The 18,290-nt window shown below is 40.0% G+C and overlaps 1 protein-coding gene and 1 non-coding gene across 2 annotated transcripts in view; one reads left to right on the top strand and one right to left on the bottom strand.

Moving 5' to 3' along the window:
• Positions 1 to 18,290, top strand: part of mpped1 (metallophosphoesterase domain containing 1) — a 135,013-nt gene that overhangs the window by 24,783 nt on the left and 91,940 nt on the right. The window lies entirely within an intron of this gene.
• On the bottom strand, positions 10,577 to 10,763 carry LOC131961193 (U2 spliceosomal RNA). The gene has a single exon (XR_009389854.1). It is a non-coding gene; the product is annotated as a U2 spliceosomal RNA (small nuclear RNA).

Raw genomic sequence — 18,290 nt, 5'->3', positions numbered from 1 at the left:
AGTAAGCCCTGTTTAAGGGATTCAGTTAAAACTGTTGTCATGAACGGAGTTAGAAGTGTTGAGAACTTCTTGAAAAATTCGGCTGGAAAGCCGTCCGGGCCTGGCGATTTCCCAGATTGCATTGACGATATTGCTTGGGCTATTTCTGTCTGGGTAGGAGGTGTCTCCAGTCCCCCTGCCACCTCAGGGGAGATTGTAGGAATGGGCAGTGGGTCAAGAAATGCCTTAATTGGTGCAACGTCTCCGTCGCATTGGGAGGTGTACAATTCAGAGTAGAAATCCTTAAAGGTGTCATTTATTTTAATGTGATCTACAGTTATCTCTCCACTTTTAGTGTTCATGTTTTTTATGAGTTGCTTAGCCCTTTGCCCTTTTAATTGGCTAGCCAACAGCTTTCCGCATTTCTCGCCGTGTTCATAGTAATTACTCTTGTTTTTTAACAGTATGTTCTGTGTTTTGTAGGTGGTAAGAAGGTCAAACTTAGTTTTTAGTTCCAGACGTTTGTTATATAGTTCGGGAGTTTGAGTATGTGCATATTGTTGATCAGTCTCTTTAATTTTGGATATCAAATCTAGTTGGTCTTTCTGAGAAAGTCTTTTTTTATTTGCGGTGAAAGCTATGATTTCCCCTCTTAAGTAGGCCTTAAGTGTATCCCAGATCACAAGAGCAGATACATCTGGAGTGATGTACATTAGGGTTGTGGTACATTAGGGAGAAACAGTGCCATTACTACAGGGGCGTGGTCAGATATGACAATACCGTGGTATGTACAAGAGCGAACTTGGGGGATCAATCTATTATCAATAAAGATGTAATCTATTCTGGAGTATGAATGATGGACGCTGGAGAAAAAGGAATACTGTCTGTCCCGTGGATGGAGAAACCGCCATATATCCGATACTCCGAACTCTGACAGAAAGGACTGAATACACGAGGCCGATTTACTCACTGCCCCAGGTCTGCTGGAAGAGCGATCTAAAGTTGGTTCCAAGCAACAGTTGAAGTCCCCTCCGAGTATTAGAAAGTGTGAGTCAAGGTCATGGAGAAGAGAGAAGACGTAGTCAAAAAAGCTGACATCATCAACATTTGGAGCATATATATTGGCAAGGATGACTTTTGTGTTAAATAGCTTCCCAGAGACAATTACAAATCTTCCATTTTTATCTGCTGTGATACTGTTTGGTTCGAATACTATGTGTTTGGCTACCAGGATGGAGACCCCTCTTGCCTTTGCCTGGAAGGTGGAATGGAAATGCTGCCCCGCCCAGCACGCCATAAGTCTGGAGTTATCAGAGGAGCGCACATGCGTTTCCTGTAGGAAGACAATATCTGTCTCTAAGTTGTTTGAGATGAGTGAATATTTTCTTTCTTTTTACTGGGTAGTTTAGGCCCTTGACATTCCAACTCACAAAATTAAGGGGGCTACCCATGAGTCTTGTGCAAAATGTGGAATGAAAAGTTTCCAAATGAAGCGGACTCTGTGAGGTAGCACCGCCACAGCCTCCCTGAAAAAGACAGTAATGTGCCTAGTTTGGAGCACAGTAACACATCCCTCAGTCTCTGTACCAAAGAGACTCCCAAAATTCCCCCAAAAACCCCAAAACAAAAACAAAATAAGAATGTCATGTAAATCCCAGATAGCAACTGCAACAGCCAGTTGCAAGCTCTTCCTAACTTTAACAGAACTGCACATATACTTCCTGTGGAATCACCTCAATCCCATATGATAATAGGAGCCTCGGATAAAAGCTGTTTTTTGAATACTCTTCTATCAAATGACACTAAGGTGGATGAACAGATATAGAGCTAAAACAATAGTACAATAACCAAAGAAATAGAACCAATAATAGTCACAATAGTGGTAGGCTAAGTAACATAAATAAATAAAAGCTGTCTCATGTACACTTGGCTGTCAAATGCCTCTAAGGTGGATGAACCGGTACAGATCTATAATAATAGTAATAGCAGTAAAGTAAAATAAATTAAAAATAGCACCAATTATAATAGTCAAAATAATAATAAGTAACCAGAAGTAAAGATTTGAGGTGCCTCAAAATGAAATAGAAACTATCTTTCTGGAGTTGTGGGGAGCCTCAGCCAAATGCAGCGTATGGTGGCTGAGTTCACAGTCACACATCTCTGTTGCTACGCAACAGTATGAAACAGTCTCTGTGTAAACAATATGGCGGCCCCCATAGTAGCCATGTGAAAATGTTATTGCCGTAGCTACCCACTACAGGGCAGCCGAGTGTACAAAAGAATCATTGTAAAGACAGTCCAGAGAAACGTGGAACATATGTTTAGATTATATTATACATTCAAAGTGCTATGTAAGGCCTACTAGGTGTAAACAGGGAAAGCGAAAGCAACATTCATTGTAAACATTAGCTTGTCATGTCAATATGAAGATAGCAGCTTTACTCTAGCATCGGCCACCCTGAGTGAGTTACCGCTTTTCCCCGGCTGGTGAGTGTGGTGCATTATCGCTGCGTGTCACGAAAGCCTCAGCATCCTCCACCGATGTGAACATCTTTTTCCTCCCATCTTTAGTTGTGATCCGTAGCCTAGCTGGGTACAACAGTGATGGCTTCAGGCCTTGTTGGTACAGCTTCGACATCACCCCCCGGTACGCCGTCCGCTGTTCGATGACCTTGGGGCAGTAGTCCTCGAATATCGCCACCGGTTTCCCCTGGTAAGACAGCTCACCTCTTCTTCGTCTGGCCTCCTGGATGATCGTTTCCTTGATTTTGTAGTGGTGAACACGGGCGATTACCACTCTGGGCCTGGACCCCGGGGCTGGTTTTGCTGTGAGTACTTGCAGTACTTGTATTTGCTGTGGGCACGGTCGAGCTCTGGAGGTGCATGGAGGGTCCCTTCGCCGAGAATGTCTACCAGCAACTCGGAGAAAAATGTCGTAGGCTGTGTGCCTTCAATGGATTCCGGTAGGCCGACTATTCTTATATTATTGCGGCGGCAACGGGACTCAAGATCGATGGTTTTAGCCTTGAGCTTAGCGTAGCCCTCTTCCATAGCCTCACACTTAGCCTGTAGCATCCCAACTTGGTCGCTAAGTTGGTTAGCTTGAGGAAGTGAGGACAGGCGGTGCTCGTGGTCGGTGACCCTGGCTTGAACAAAGTCTAGTTTCTGTTCCAGTGGTGTAATAGCCGACTTGAATTCAAGTGAGAGGGCTTCTTTATGCTGCTCGAGGACCCTCGTCATGTTAGCCATGATGTCTTGGGTGGAAGCAGGGGCTGGTGAGGCCTCGGTCGAGGTCGAGGCCGAGGCCGAGGCCAAGGCCGGGGCCGGGATGGGGGCGGATGAGTCCTTCTTTCTGTTGGATTTCGCAGCCATTTTTGTGTTTTTTGGGAGAAAATAGGTTCTCTGTGCGTTAATTGTTTGGTTCAGTTCGATTGCATGAGCAAATGAGGCTCTGAAAACGATTTGTATGCAAAGTTAAGCGGGAGCTCGAGGGAAGCACGTCTACTCCATCTGTGACCCGGAAGTCCCTCATCTAATTTTTAAACAAATTTCACTTAAGTATATGACAGTACACCTGAAACTAAAATAATGTTGTGTGGATTTTGTCAGATTTCTATTGCCACAATTTTAACTGTTAAAAAACACAGTTTTGCATGTGATGTCATTGTTGTCCCGGTGGTGCAGTCAGTCAGTCACCTTCTCAGGGTGACAAAGCATGAGGATTTGAATCTCAGGGGGGGCGAGTCTAACTTTCCAACACAGAGTTCAGTGCTTGGACCCGTTCATTGCTGCTTGCGGCTATATTTTCATAAGATTTCCTCCTCTACTCTTTTTCCTTGTTGGTGAGTTCAAGGAGGCTTAGAGATCTGAGTCAGCAGCACATTTTTAAATGTAATAAGCAACGAGATTTCACAGTGTGCTTATTGTTTGTCCTCTTTGTTAAATTTTCTGACAACAGAGCTCATGAATGCAGTACTGTGCTGCAGTTGATTCTCAAATATTTAAGGAGTTCCTTAAACACCACAAAGGAGAGTTTTAAAAGAAGGTTTTCTGCTCATAACTGCATATGTAACGGCTATGTGCGGTCAGGGAATAAAGGATGACTCGATTGCACTGTTTTCTGTGTTTATTTTCCTCCTGCAGAAGACATAATAACATTTTTCACATGTTCTGCTTCCTCCTCTGCATCACCGCTGCCCTCACGAACACAAACAGGGACTGTCGCAGAGTTTAAAGACTTCACAAAACATTTTATCACAATTAATTTATAATCTCAAAACAATAAAAGAACATACAAGGAGCAAACAATGCCACCTGGTAGCGAAACAAGCACAGAGAGTGGGTGAGCTAGCTAAACAAAATCCATAACTTAACAAAGAAAACACATACCTGCAGAAGACATAATAACATTTTTCACATGTTCTGCTTCCTCCTCTGCATCACCGCTGCCTAAACATGCAAACATACACTGTTAACGCCAGGAGAGGGGGGACAACTTACACTACTACACAGAAGCAAATCGCGCCAAAAATGTGAAACTAAAAACATCCATAAAACTTATATTTGTGGTTAAAACAACACAAACCAAAGTGATAACATAAAGTATACAATAAAGAACAATATACACCGAAGAGTTATACTTAAATGACTACATTTTCAAAGAAAAATAACACAAGATTACAATGACATTTTCCCACACAACTTACCCTCACGAACACAAACAGGGACTGTGGGGGCAGAGGGGAGGGGATACAGAAGCCCAGGAGGTACACAACAGACGGAGTGCAGGGAGGTCAAATGTATAAAATAATGGTAAACGAAAATAACTCATTAAGATAAAATTCATAAACACTCAAAATAATCATGAAATGATAATTAAAATGTACAAATACAAATTGGAAATAATAAATGCATTTTTAACTCTGTTACACATATCCACATTGCATTAACTTCAACAAAGGAATAAAGTTTGCTGAATGTTCATTATGATGGACAGCAAGTCTCTGAAAGTGGCTTTTCTTAGCGTGACATGCATTGAAACCAACGGCTGCCTGGAAAGAAGAAAAAATCTAAGTAAAAACTGATGCAGTGCTTTGGAGAACAGACCACAGTAATGTAAAAAAGACTTCTATGTGATTTGCGTTAAACATGAAAACCCTCATTATGGTCCTTTAAGTGTGATGTGGTGCAGTGTGAGTCTGGTTTGTGTTACTCCACTCTCAGCTCTGACAGAGACTGGAGGGACATCCCACATCATATCTGTGTAGTTTACCACTGACAGCAGGAATAAACCATGAAACAAAGCAGGCACAGTTCATTCGTTGAGTTTTCAGATGCCTAAAGGATGGACTAGATCATTCTCACTGAGGCCCTGTTCACACCAGGACGCTTGTGTGTAAAAATGACAAAATATTTTATTAGGGCCGGGACTCGATTAAAAAAATGTATCTAATTAATTTGAGGCTTTGTAATTAATTAATTTTAATAATAGTTAAGGTACGATGTAATCTAACAAATGCTAACTCTTAGAATCTGCAAATATCTTTCTTAAACATTTCTCTTTTCGTGTTCTTCCACATATACAAAGTCAATTTCAAGTACATTTCTTCAAGCATTTCAATGTGCATTTTCAAGCTTTTCCTGCACTGTGGTAGACAACACATTTATATATTTCACTGAGTCATGCATTAAATTAGATGGAGGTTTGCTCTAAATAACCTAAATTATGTTTTGTGGCTGCATGCTACATACGACATTGAAGAAAAAGAACAATATGGAATGTTTCATTTGTGTTACCTGTTTGTCAGTAGACTTGGCGTTCTGTATAACATCAACTTCAAGCACGTTATTCGAAATCCAAGCACTTTTCAAACCCTGCACTATAAAAGAGTAAAAAAACAGCTGATTTAATTATTGGTATTTTAAGGGACATACTTGAAGTGGTCCCCAGCATGCTCTAGACTTGTAAGGGCTCTTTGGTTGAAAAAGTTGGAGCTACTGTGAGCAGCTGTTGAGATGTTTCCAGTATGTTTCAGTGCAGGCAGACGAGTCGGAACTTTCCAGAGCAGAGTATTCTTCTTTGACTTTGTGCCTCAGCAGCCTCCACTGGAGGCTGCTGAGTCGGGAGCAAGTGTAAGCCTTATCATCGCCACGTGATATCTGTTAGAACGGAATGAAGTGACCTCATAGAAAGCAGTGCGACAGAAAAACTGTTGAATGGGTGGATGTACAACAGTGGAGCAGTAGCAGAGCATCCTGCTATCGTCGCCATCATCATCATTGTCGTCGGCGTCATCAACACCGGCTCGAACCGGCGCGCGGGCCTTTGTGTGTTCATCTCTTCCTCTGAGCGAGGGGGAGGAGGAGGAGATAAGAGGAGAACTTGTTGTCCTTCCCCTCCTCACACACAAACACACACACACACACACACACACACACACAAATACCCCATTACAAAAAAACTAAAACTAACACTAAAACTAATACAAACTAAACTAAAACTAATAAAAACTAAACTGAAACTAAGCATTTTCCAAAAACTAAAAACAAATTAAATCTAGCAAAGTCACTCCAAAAAATGAACTAAAACTAACTGAATTTGATAACAAAAAGTCACCACGAAATTAAAACTAAAACTAATGAAAAATTCCAAAATTATTATAGCCTTGGTCAGGATCATCTGCTGACTGTGATTATCTTAGTTATTAAAGACATTTACATACATCAATCCATTTTGGATGCTAAATATCACGTTTAAATGGTGTTCAGATGGGTGAGTCTGCAGGGAAATTTATTGTGTTACTGAAGTTAGGACTACATGAGCAACATTTTCTATTATTATCTAATTTTTAAACAAATTTCACTAAAGAATATGACAGTACACCTGAAACTAAAATAATGTTGTGTGGTTTTTGTCAGATTTCTATTGCCACAATTTTAACCGTAAAAAATACAGCAAACTAAACTAAAACGAACACTAAAACTAATGAAAAACTAAACTAAAACTAACTCTAAAACCAATAAAAACTAAACTGAAACTAACACTGAAAACCAATAAAAACCAAACTAAAACTAAGCATATTCCAGGGCATCCTGCTATCGTCGCCATCATCATCATTGTCGTCGGCGTCATCAACACCGGCTCGAACCGGCGCGCGGGCCTTTGTGTGTTCATCTCTTCCTCTGAGCGAGGGGGAGGAGGAGGAGATAAGAGGAGAACTTGTTGTCCTTCCCCTCCTCACACACACACACATGCGAGCTGCAGGGAGCGCGAGCTGCAAATCCACTAGCCCGCACTCCAGCGGCGAGAGAGGCAACGGGAGAGACGGGGAAGCAAAGATAAACCGAGCCAAACGCGCCTGCTGCTGCCTCTGAAGTCACTTCTCTCTCTTCATCCCTTCCTCTTCTCCTCCGTCGCTACGTCCTCCTCCCCTGCAACTCTGCCAGCTCTTCCTCTTCCTCTCGTCTGCTCATATAAATATTTATAATCTGGCTATTCCTATTCTTTCGCTCTCTTTCATTCCCTCCTGCTCCCCGTCTCTGTCACACACACACACACACACACACACACACACCGTCCCATTCTGGAGATGAATGTGACTCCTGCTGTTTAGTGTGTGCACAGCAGATTTACAGGGAGATCAGGTATTCATTACGGAGGAGTCGCTTCAAACTGAGCCTCGTCAGGTAACGATATCTGCTCCCAAACTTTCAGCGCTTTTATATCCTCGTAAAACACTTTTTTTTGTTTAGTGTATTTCTTTCAGTTTGTTTGTTTCTCCTTTCGTTCCTTTTCTCTCCCTCTTCAAACTTGTTCTTCCACCTCTGTCTTTCAGTAGGGGAGACCGGGGCAATTGCAACACAAATGATCACCCAAATTACAAACAAACTCTACTGTGTCTCCATCAAGGTTATTATAGTTAACAAAACTAAAGAAATAACAAAAACTCGAATTGAAAAAACATTTTCGTTAGCCGAAATAAAAATGAAAGCAAGAGTTATTTTAAAAAACGATAACTAACTGAAACTGTATTTTGTGGTTACAAAACTAACTAAAACTGAATTATAGTGAAAATGTCCTTCGTTTTCGTCTTTGTCAACTTTTTTCATAAGTAAACCTTTTTGGTTGATATGAAACCTATTTCATCTATCTGGTTTTATGAATTAATAAACTTTTTGGGGCTGAGATGGATAAGACAAAGGAAATAAAGGCAACATTTATTGTGTCTCATTTATTGAATCTGGCACCCAAAAAATACCCCATTACAAAAAACTAAAACTAATGGAAAACTAAACTAAAACTAATACAAACTAAACTAAAACTAACACTAAAACTAATACAAACAAAACTAAAACTAACACTAAAACTAATAAAAACTAAACTAAAACTAAGCATCTTCCAACAAAAAAAAACTAATTAAAACTAGCAAAGTGACCTGTGCCCAAATCATACGATTCTTTATCTTCTATTTTATTTGAACTTTTAACATCAAATTGTCTTGAAGAAGATTTTTTACTAGTGATTGAGACCATAGTGTTGTCCTAAAAAAATTTCTGAGGTAATAAATCAAGTGAGAAGTTTTCAAATTTTGCATTGAAATGAATGGACAGATTTTTTTTTGCAGCCAAACTTAGCGCCCCCTGCTGGAATTTTTGGTAGAATGCAGCTTAAGGCACTTCCTGGTTGGCCTCCATGCTCAGACACGGAGGTTGCCGCCTGTGTATTATCCATATTTTTAAAGGAATTAACTATAAAGCAACTCACAGTTGTTTACTGTTATTTGATGGTAAGTGTTTTGGTTTTTTTTAGACTTTTTACTGTTTTGTTTTTTTATTATTTCTTTCTCTTGTCTCTGAGCTAGGATGTTAAAACTGACTCTGCCCGTGCTCAGTAGGATTCTCTTTGCTATGCATGGCTGCAGTCACATGTATATGTTAATATTGAATATTGTTATGGTCATGTACTGTATAGTACTCATCTTTGCTTTGGTCACTGCATTTATCATGGTTGCAAGATCGGGGGCGAAGTAAGCACCTTGTCTGAGTTGACACTTTTCTGTTAAAAAAACAAAATCAACATATTTCACTACAATAGCAGCTCATCAATTAAGTTGTGTTTATTGTTTTTGCAAAGCAGAAGCTCCTTTCATTGTCAGGTTGTCACTATAGAGAATTTAATGGGTTAGAATACATTTTTTCCCAGTGTTATACAAAAAAGGTGTGTCTAAAAACCAGATAAAAACACTAAATCTGAGGGAAATGATCTTGCTGCATGGACAGATAATTTACCTTGACAAGATTTCTTAAATTAAGATTGTTAAATCTAGAAATAAGCATGTTGAACGCTTAAAATATTAAATTAACTAATAAATAAATTAAAGCTGCAAGCAGCGATGAACTGAAAGAGTGCACTGCAAATTATTAATTTCTTACCAATTTTACGTCTTTTGTGTCTTTTTTTGGTGGTTTTTTTTGGTGTTTTTTTGTCTTTTTATGTCTTTTTTGTGTCTTTTTTTGGTCATTTTGTGACGTTTTACGTCTTCTTTTGGTCACAAAATGACCAAAAAAGACAATAAATGAACAAAAGAGATCAAATTAAAGCTGCAAGCAGTGATGAACTGGCCTGAGTAGAGTGCACTGCAAATTATTTGTTTCTTACCAAGATAAAAAAAACTTTAGATTTAGAAGTGTTAGATAATTCATCTTCTTTTAAGAGTTAAAAGTCTTATTTTTTTGACACCCCTTGTTTGCAGTGTACAGTTAACCCTTTAGTGAGGGCAATGGTAACCCTATGGTCTTACATTAAATTTTATATAATAGTTTTGTCCTTTTCAGCAAAATATATAAGTTGTATGATAATAAGTGCATAAAAATGTTTGTTATTTCAGAAGATTTAACAAACATATATAAAAAGAAGAAATATAAATCATGTCACGATTGCCCCCGGTCTCCCCTAATCCTTTACCACATACCTTTCTTTCTTTCTCCACTCTCTCCAAATCTCCCTCCAGTGTCAGCTCTCTGCCATTCTTCTCTCAGCTCTTATTTTTAGCAGGAAGTCAGCCGGCTCTCAGGGGCCGCTGGCAGCCGCTCAAGGCTTTGTCAGCGATGGTGAACGCCGCAGGAGAGGCGAGGAGGAGAGGGAAAGAGGGGAGGACTGAGGAAGCAGGAGATGAAATTCATGCAGGGAGAAAGGAAGTTGGAAAATGATGGGATGGGGAGGGAGGGAGGAGGTGGAGGTTTAAAATGAGACTTCTCCCTGGAGGAGGGCTTCCTAACCTGGGTAAACTGCCCAAATTCTGACCTGTGCTGTCATGGTGACCCATGCAGTCCAGCTGCCAGTCACTGTCGGAGGACTGTGTGTGTGTTCTGGTCCCTCTACTGGATTTAGGACAGTGGTTCTCAACCTTTTTTCAGTGATGTACCCCCTGTGAAATATTTTTTCAGCAAAGTACTCCCTAACCAGGGCAAAGCAATTTTGGTTGGAAGAAAAAAACAGAGCACTGTCTTTTATGAAACTAAGTAGCGGCCAAATTCAGCCAGGATCAGTTAAATATTCAGGTTTAATCCACTTTATGGCTTTTACTTGATAAATCGTGGAGATTCAACCTTAAAGCATCTTCTTCCATTTTCACAAATATGTGTCAGAGTGCTGATGCCAAAGACACATTCATGTCGTGAACTGATTTTGAAATTGCGGCGCTGAATTTATTTATTTATTTTTTATTGAACTGATAAGAACAGATACTACACTTGATCTTAGCCAAAGGGCCGAGAGCGGCGCTGAACTTAAGCAGGACGTCCAATTACGCAATGACGCAGAGCTGCACACTCCGAAGGCTGTCCCATTTGTGCGTTACACCAGTGAAAGGAAGGACTCTTGCCTCGCCTCCGGAGGACCCGACTCCGAAGGAAGGATCCTACCAAGGAAGGATCCTTGACTTTGGGATACAGCTATGTTTTGCTTTGAGGTGATACTTGAGGCTGGATGTGCTGCGGTGATATGTGAATTCCTTGTTGCATAGCAACACAACCATGCTCTTATCGACGCTTCCATCCGTTGGTTTTTTGTAACAAAATGTCCCATCATCCACGGGGCCAACCAAAGCGGTCTCATCAGCTTCTTTGTTCATGTTCACTGTGGTTTGTTGTCTGAACTCATGAACGCTAGTTGGTGCTCCAGTATTATCGGTCCGCCTGAAACTCATCCAGTGAGAAATGTTCCGCGGTGCAAAAATAAGTGCGATTAAAATGCGTACATTTTTGTGTAATTAGTTATTCTTAATTAACACGTTAAAGTCCCGGCCCTAATTCAAACGAATGTAGTAAAAACAGTGAGCATATAACCATTTAAAACTATAACTGCTACGCTTCAGCCACAACTCCATCTTTGAGTTTTCAAGTAATTAACAGGTGATGCCAGGTGGCATATGACAGGTTGGGTCCAACCATCCTGGTATGGGGGACACTTTGGGTTTTTAGGATCAGGAAATTGAATAGCTTACTGAATATAAAATCAATTTTATGACTTAGTATACTTATATTCTCCTAAAATATTTATTAAATAATTATCTTTTTAAAATGTACATTTTAAAATCTCATGTACCCCCTAGAGTGCCTTCATGTACCCACATTTGAGAACCACTGCTTGGTGTGTGGTTTGAGAGAACCATAGTCTTGTCAGATTTGTGAGTCATTTTACTTATTTAAATTTTTACTAATGTATCGTTCAAACAACTGGATTTAATAGTTTATCAATAGAAAATTATTCAACATCATTTTTTATAAATCAACATGTAAATCAAATATCTTTGATTTATTTAATAATGTCATATGACAATACTTTAGGCTCCATGAAACTATTATCTCAAGGTTTATTGACTAAGTGACTATTGATAATTATATTAAAGAATATTTCTAATGACTTTACTTTAAAAAAAAAAAAAGAAGCCAGGAAACTGACGCGTCATTATCATTTATTTAAAGTTAACACCAGAGCCTAACCGTTATGGTCTTTTTTACGGCTGATACTGATTTAAGAGGTGAAAAATTCATCAATAACCTAAATATATGTAATATGTAAATCTAGATTTTGCACCAATATGACTGCACAAATACTCAGAAGGCTGCTTGCTTAAACAACTAACTGTATTAAAGACTATTTGTCATTATTGTACATAATGAGTTCAAACAATTCTAGCAATGATTATTGGAAAAAATGAAGAATATATAGAAATAAAATAAAAAGCTCAATAGACATCAATGTTGTATATTCAGTCAGTCATTGCTGATAAATAAAGAATACATAAAAATAAAACACATTTTTAAATCACTGCAAACATTGTTTTCTGCATTATGTATTGTGTAAAAAATAATATCCACCCATATCAACAGTGATATGGACAAGATAATTAATCATAAATTAACCTTTCTATTGTTTTTTGGTGTGATCTGTGTGTTTGACTTCATAAGTGTGTGTGTGTGTGTGTGTGTGTGTAATGAGTCACAGTGTACAGCCTGAGGAGCAGTGATAGCTTTAAAGGACGGCTCTAAGCGTTGTTGAAAAGATGCCCTTCGTGCAGAAGCCAGCGTGGGATTGTGGGAGATGGAGGCTGATTGAGCGGGACAGGTGGGAGAACAGACAGAGGAGAGAGATTAGGAAAGAGAACAGAGGAGAAAAAAAGGGTTATTGAGGGCGAGGGGCAGACCTCGAGCTCGTGAGGAGCAGCACTTCACTCCAATTGTCTCCAATAATGGCCTCTTTGATCAGCCTCTCAGCACACACACGCCAACAAGTCTCCACATGGATTTTGTAAGCCGAGCCGGTGCTTCTCTGAGTGTTTGCGTGTTTGTTTTTTGTGCGTTGCCCTTGCTGTAGACTTGAGTGACGTCTTTATTTATGCCGCGTGATAGCGTGAGCTGGCGGAGCCGAGCGGGAATATACTGCAGCGAGTGTTGTTTAAATATGGATCTCATTGTGCTTCGAAGTTGACTCAGGGTCAAGAGACGAGCAGCTTTAATTCTTAAAGGCTTTGTTCTCTCGCTCTTTCCTTCTGTGTGTCTGACTTGAACTCTACCAGCATCACACAGACATAAAGACGAAGGATTCACACAATGGAAATACAGATCAATTAACAACCAGCTGGCTATTTACACCATTTTCGGTCTTTTTCCGAGAACAATTTCCATCTACAGCTTGTGTGAAATATTAAAAAGGATATTGAGGGCATTTCCTCTCTTTCATTAACTCCACTCTTGGGTTGAATCAGGTTAAAAACACCTCATGCCTTATTTGTTTCCCGCAGCAGAGGGTTTTTAAAGGAATACTGCGGCACTCCATTAATCAAACCACCACCTGTGGGCCTGAGTGTTTAGCTTAGTCTGCAGAGCTGTCGCTGTTATCAGCTTGGAATTACATTTTAGGCTTCTAATGGTTTCCAATTGTGACCGAAGCTACAGCAAAAAATTGTCTTAATGTATCAAATGCCTCAAAACCTTTTAGATCACTCCTGCAGTGAGACACCAAAGGGCTGTTTCCACTAGGGGGCAATACCCGGAATGAGGCGGGTCTCACTCGCGGAAACACCCCTAATTTGAATACGAGCAGTCCGGAGCGGACTTTTGTCTGGACTTTTTTTGTCCCTGTGGAAGAACAGGGTCTTTTAAATCCCCTTAAAACAGCCTGGTTACTGATTTGATAGATCGCTAAGCAGGATCTGACGTAGTACTCTACCACCAGTAGTTCTCAACCTTTTTGAGTGGCGACCCCCAATTTAACATGCATGTTGTCCACGACCCCTGCTCACTGAACACAATCTCACGCGCACAGTTCAGATCATACAAATAATGAAGCAGATTATAATAATGATTTTATATTTTATTGTTACTTTTAATCTAAGTCCTTTGCTATAAATTTAAAGGTCCATTATGACCTCCTGAGTGTGTAAAAGTGAGCTTCAAGCCAGAGACTCCTTGGAAAGTAATAACTTGCTGCTTTGGGATTTGTCAGAAAAGACACAAAATTACCCAAAAAAGAACCATATTGACCCTAAAAAAAGACACAAAATGACCAAAAAAGGAAACAAAATGTCCAAAAAAAGACACAAAATGGGCAAAAAAAAAGACACAGAATGGGCAAAAAAAGACACAAAATGACCAAAAAAGACACAACATGGCCCAAAAAAAGACAAAATGACCCAAAAAAGACACAAAATGGGTATAAAAAAGACATGAAATGACCAAAAAGACTAAAACACATTAACACAGTGGAGACAGAAGAGTCGCCGTTAGCAGTTAGCTACAGTTAGCTCTGTAGCAGTATGTGCTGCTGCTACAGGAGGTGTTCACTTAGCTATCTCTGTTTGTTTACAACAAGCACCAAACACTCTGTGCACAGTTAGCAATTTTGTTAATTCACAATCACTATTGCTGTGTTCCAATACCCATACTTCCCGTACTTACTATACTTAGTTTGAGTACGCAGGGTGTTCCGATTCCGATCGCAGCGATAAGAAGTGTACCTAAAGGACCCGTATGTTGCCCTCATAACGGTCAAAATGTTGAGTGTGGAACGATGTACACTATACGCACTCAACGGCCGATATCTTGTCTACGTAGCGGAAGAGGCGGAGCCAGGCAGAGCCGCTCAGCTCAAAAAAAATGTTTGTAATGGCGGCCGAAACAACAGCGGAGCATTGTCTATCAACATCAGGAGGAGTAGGCAACGTTGCTGACGACGCCGGTGCATTCTCCACATTTGCTGCATTAATGGAGCCATATTGCCGGATTGTAGAAGTAAAGATTAAACAACAAAGGGTCATTTTTTCGGCGTTCAAAGCGGGAAATTTTTCGCGAGCATAATTTCCGGTAAGTGCAACACGGAGACTCTGTGCAGCTGCTTTCAGCAGAGTCTCTAAATCCCTCTGGGGGCTAGCTTGTAATGGAGACATGCAGAGTGAGCGGACTTTTGAGAGGGTGTGGCCTGAGACTTTTCCGGTGGCCACTTTCTGAATTTCTGAATGGCAAACTCGAGTTACCACCTTAGTTTATGGTTGTTGCCCTATTGTTTTTTTTTTACGTCATCAGCAAATGCTAGTGTTAGCAAGGGGCAATCATTATCACAATTTACAAAATGAACATCATGCTTTAGACTTGGAGCTAGCACTTGACACCAAAAACTCTTTATTATGAGAATGTTAACTGGGTATAAATCAAGTGAAAAGTAGTTTCATTTTCCTATTGACTTTAATACAATCTGGCTTCATTTTGCAAGTCAAGTCGCCCCCTGCTGTCCGTTAGAATGCAGGTTTAAGATACTTTTTAGACCCTAAGGTTACTGATTAGATTAGAGTTAAGTGACTCCAGTCCACTTGGTGTTTTTATTGATTGTGGATGGAGTTCTTGTTATAGATTAAAACACACACAAAAAAAATAATTAAAAATGGATTGTCAGATAAACTTAAGCAAATACTAATATACTGTACCTGGGCGTCCCTGGGCAAAGTCAATTCTATGTGTTGGAAACACTCTATACCTTGTCTCTTTTTTCATTTTCTGACTTAGTATCACAGGTTAACTGTTACACAAAGTATCGTTACATGTCATTTGATCCATTGCTGTCATACAGAAATAAGAATTGGTGCAGCTTTAAGTGCATTTTGAGATATGTTGAAGCCAAAGTTACGCCAACTCTCATCTTGATATTGATATAATATCTCAGGGTCCTCCTAATAAAACAAAACCAACACAGCAGTCTGTCTCTGACTCTGGGCTGTGAGGTCTTACAGCCTTTAGCATCTCTGCTACATCTCTTTATTTAGCGCCTGCTCCACTCTGTTCCCCTGAACTGTTGAATAATAGATAAGTGACGACCATGATGCTATTGCCGTGTAGGCACTTTAAATGTGACTGTGTGTTTTTTCTCTGCCCGGGAGAGGGAGAGTGTGTCTCATGCTCTGCACCTACCTCTGCAGCCGTGTGTGTGTGTGTGTGATTTCTGGCCCTCTGTCAGGTGCTGCCCCCCCACCTCCCCTTTAGACCTCCTCTTCACCTCCTCGGCTCCCCTCGTTCTCCTCCCAGCTTGCTCCCTTTAGCTGGGTAACAGCGAGGGCATTAAACTTTCATGACTGCTGTCTTTTTCTAGCACGCTCTTCTCTCCTCCTTCGCTTCCTTTTTTCCTTCCTTCCCTCTCTCCTCTTCTCTTGTTCCTCCTTCCTCCTCTTAACCTTATTCTCATTCTCTCCCTCTCGACTTTATTCCTTTTTTAAAAATCTTTTTTTGTCTTCACCCCCTGTCTTATGTTTACCCAGCAGTGAGTGCTGGAGGAGAGCATAATGAGGAGGTCTGACACTCCTTTATGTTTTTTGTAAGGCTGATGCTGATTTTAGAGGTGAAAAAAAAACTAAATCATTATTGATATGTATAATAGAAATTATTTCTAATGACTTTACTTGCCAGGAAACCGGTTGCCTCATTATCATTAATTTAAAGTTAACACCAGAGCCTAACCGTTATGGGATTTTTAAGGCTGATACTGATTTTAGAGGTGAAAAATTCATCAATAATCTAAATAAATGTAATATCTGAATCTAGATTTTGCACCAATATGACTGCACAAATACTCAGAAGGCTGCTTGATTAAAAAACTAACTGTATTAAAGACTATTTGACATTATTGTACATTATGCATTCAACCAATTCTAGCAATAATTACTGGAAAAAATGAAGAATATATAGAAATAAAATAAAAGGCTCAATAAACATCAATGCTGTATATTCAGTCAGTCAATTGCTGATAAATAAAAAATACATAAAAATAAAATAATTAGCAAACACATTTTTAAATCACTGCAAACATTGTTTTCTGCATTATGTATTGTGTAAAAAATAATATCCACCGATATCAACAGTGATATGGACGAGATAATGAATCATAAATTAACCTTTTCTTATTAAGTTTCTATTGGTTTTCGGTGTGATCTGTGTGTTTCACTTCATAAGTGTGTGTGTGTGTATTCTTATCACGCTCTTCTCACCTCCTTCGCTTCCTTTTTTCCTTCCTTCCCTCTTCTCTTGTTTCTCCTTCCTCCTGTTAGCCTTATTCTCATTCTCTCCCTCTCGACTTTATTCCTTTTTTATCTTTTTTTGTCTTCACCCCCTGTCTCATGTTTACCCAGCAGTGAGTGCTGCTGGAGGAGAGCATAACGAGGAGGTTTGACACTCCTTTATGGTTTTTAACATCGGAAAACTCGACAGAATTTCAAGTGACTGTAAATTTAAGCAAACCGTTTTCCCATCTGTCCCTCACTGCTTTTGTGTCGTCTATTTGCACACTTGAAAGACTGCATTTGTGTGTGTGTGTATGTGTGCATGAGGGAGAGAAAAAGATGCAACGGGATGTGAGAATGGTCTCAGAAACATCCGCACTTTTTCTTTCAAACAACTTCTTCTCTTTCATTTCCTCCATTTGGAAGAGAGTGAAGCCTCAGTGGATATCACTTATGAGATGATGGAAGTCTTTCTCATAATTTTCCCTTTCTCTCTCTTTTTTTCCGTCTCAGATTTGTTTTCTGGGTCAGCAACAGTGCATGTAATTTGCTCTATGCAAACTGTTGCTGAATGTGCATTAGCTCTCTCGTTCCAGCAGAAACAGAACAAACAGGAGGCAAACTGTTAGAGAGTAAAAAGAGCAAAGGGGAGTCAGATGTAGGCATCAAACACAAAGATTTTACATTCTGTTGAATTAATATCAGTAATGGAGGTCACGGTTTGTCAATTAAATGTGTCATCACATTATAAAAACAATCCACCATATTCAAAAAAAGATGAAGCATGAGGCGGGTCTCACTCGCGGGGACTTGTAGCAGGGTCTTTTTTCTCCCCTGAAAACAGCCTGGTTACTGATTGGATAGATCGCTAAGCAGGATGTGATGTCGTACTTTACACAACAACAACACACGCCATTTGTAAAAGCTGGCAAAGCAGTGTTCCCAACTTAGCGGCTTCCTAAATTTAATGACTTTTTTTCAAGAAAGTGACTGGAGACAAATCCAGCGACTCCTTCTTACTCTTCTTAACGAGCCTGAGGCGGGCTTGTTAAGAAGAGCCACCGTTAGCGGCGGTTAGGTACAGTTAGCTCTGTAGCAGTACAGTGTGTATGTGCTGCTGCTACAGGAGGTGTTCACTTAGCGATCTCTGTTTGTTTACAACAAGCACCAGACACTCTGTGCACAGTTAGTGGTGCCGTTAATTCAGACAGTGCATAATTAGCCATGCTGCTTTCAGCTGCTGGCGTTGTGCACAGTTAGCGACGG

This window comes from Centropristis striata, chromosome 22 (genome assembly GCF_030273125.1).
Source record: "Centropristis striata isolate RG_2023a ecotype Rhode Island chromosome 22, C.striata_1.0, whole genome shotgun sequence".
In the NCBI taxonomy this organism is placed as follows: Eukaryota; Metazoa; Chordata; class Actinopteri; order Perciformes; family Serranidae; genus Centropristis; species Centropristis striata.
This window is presented reverse-complemented; position numbering and strand designations above follow the sequence as displayed.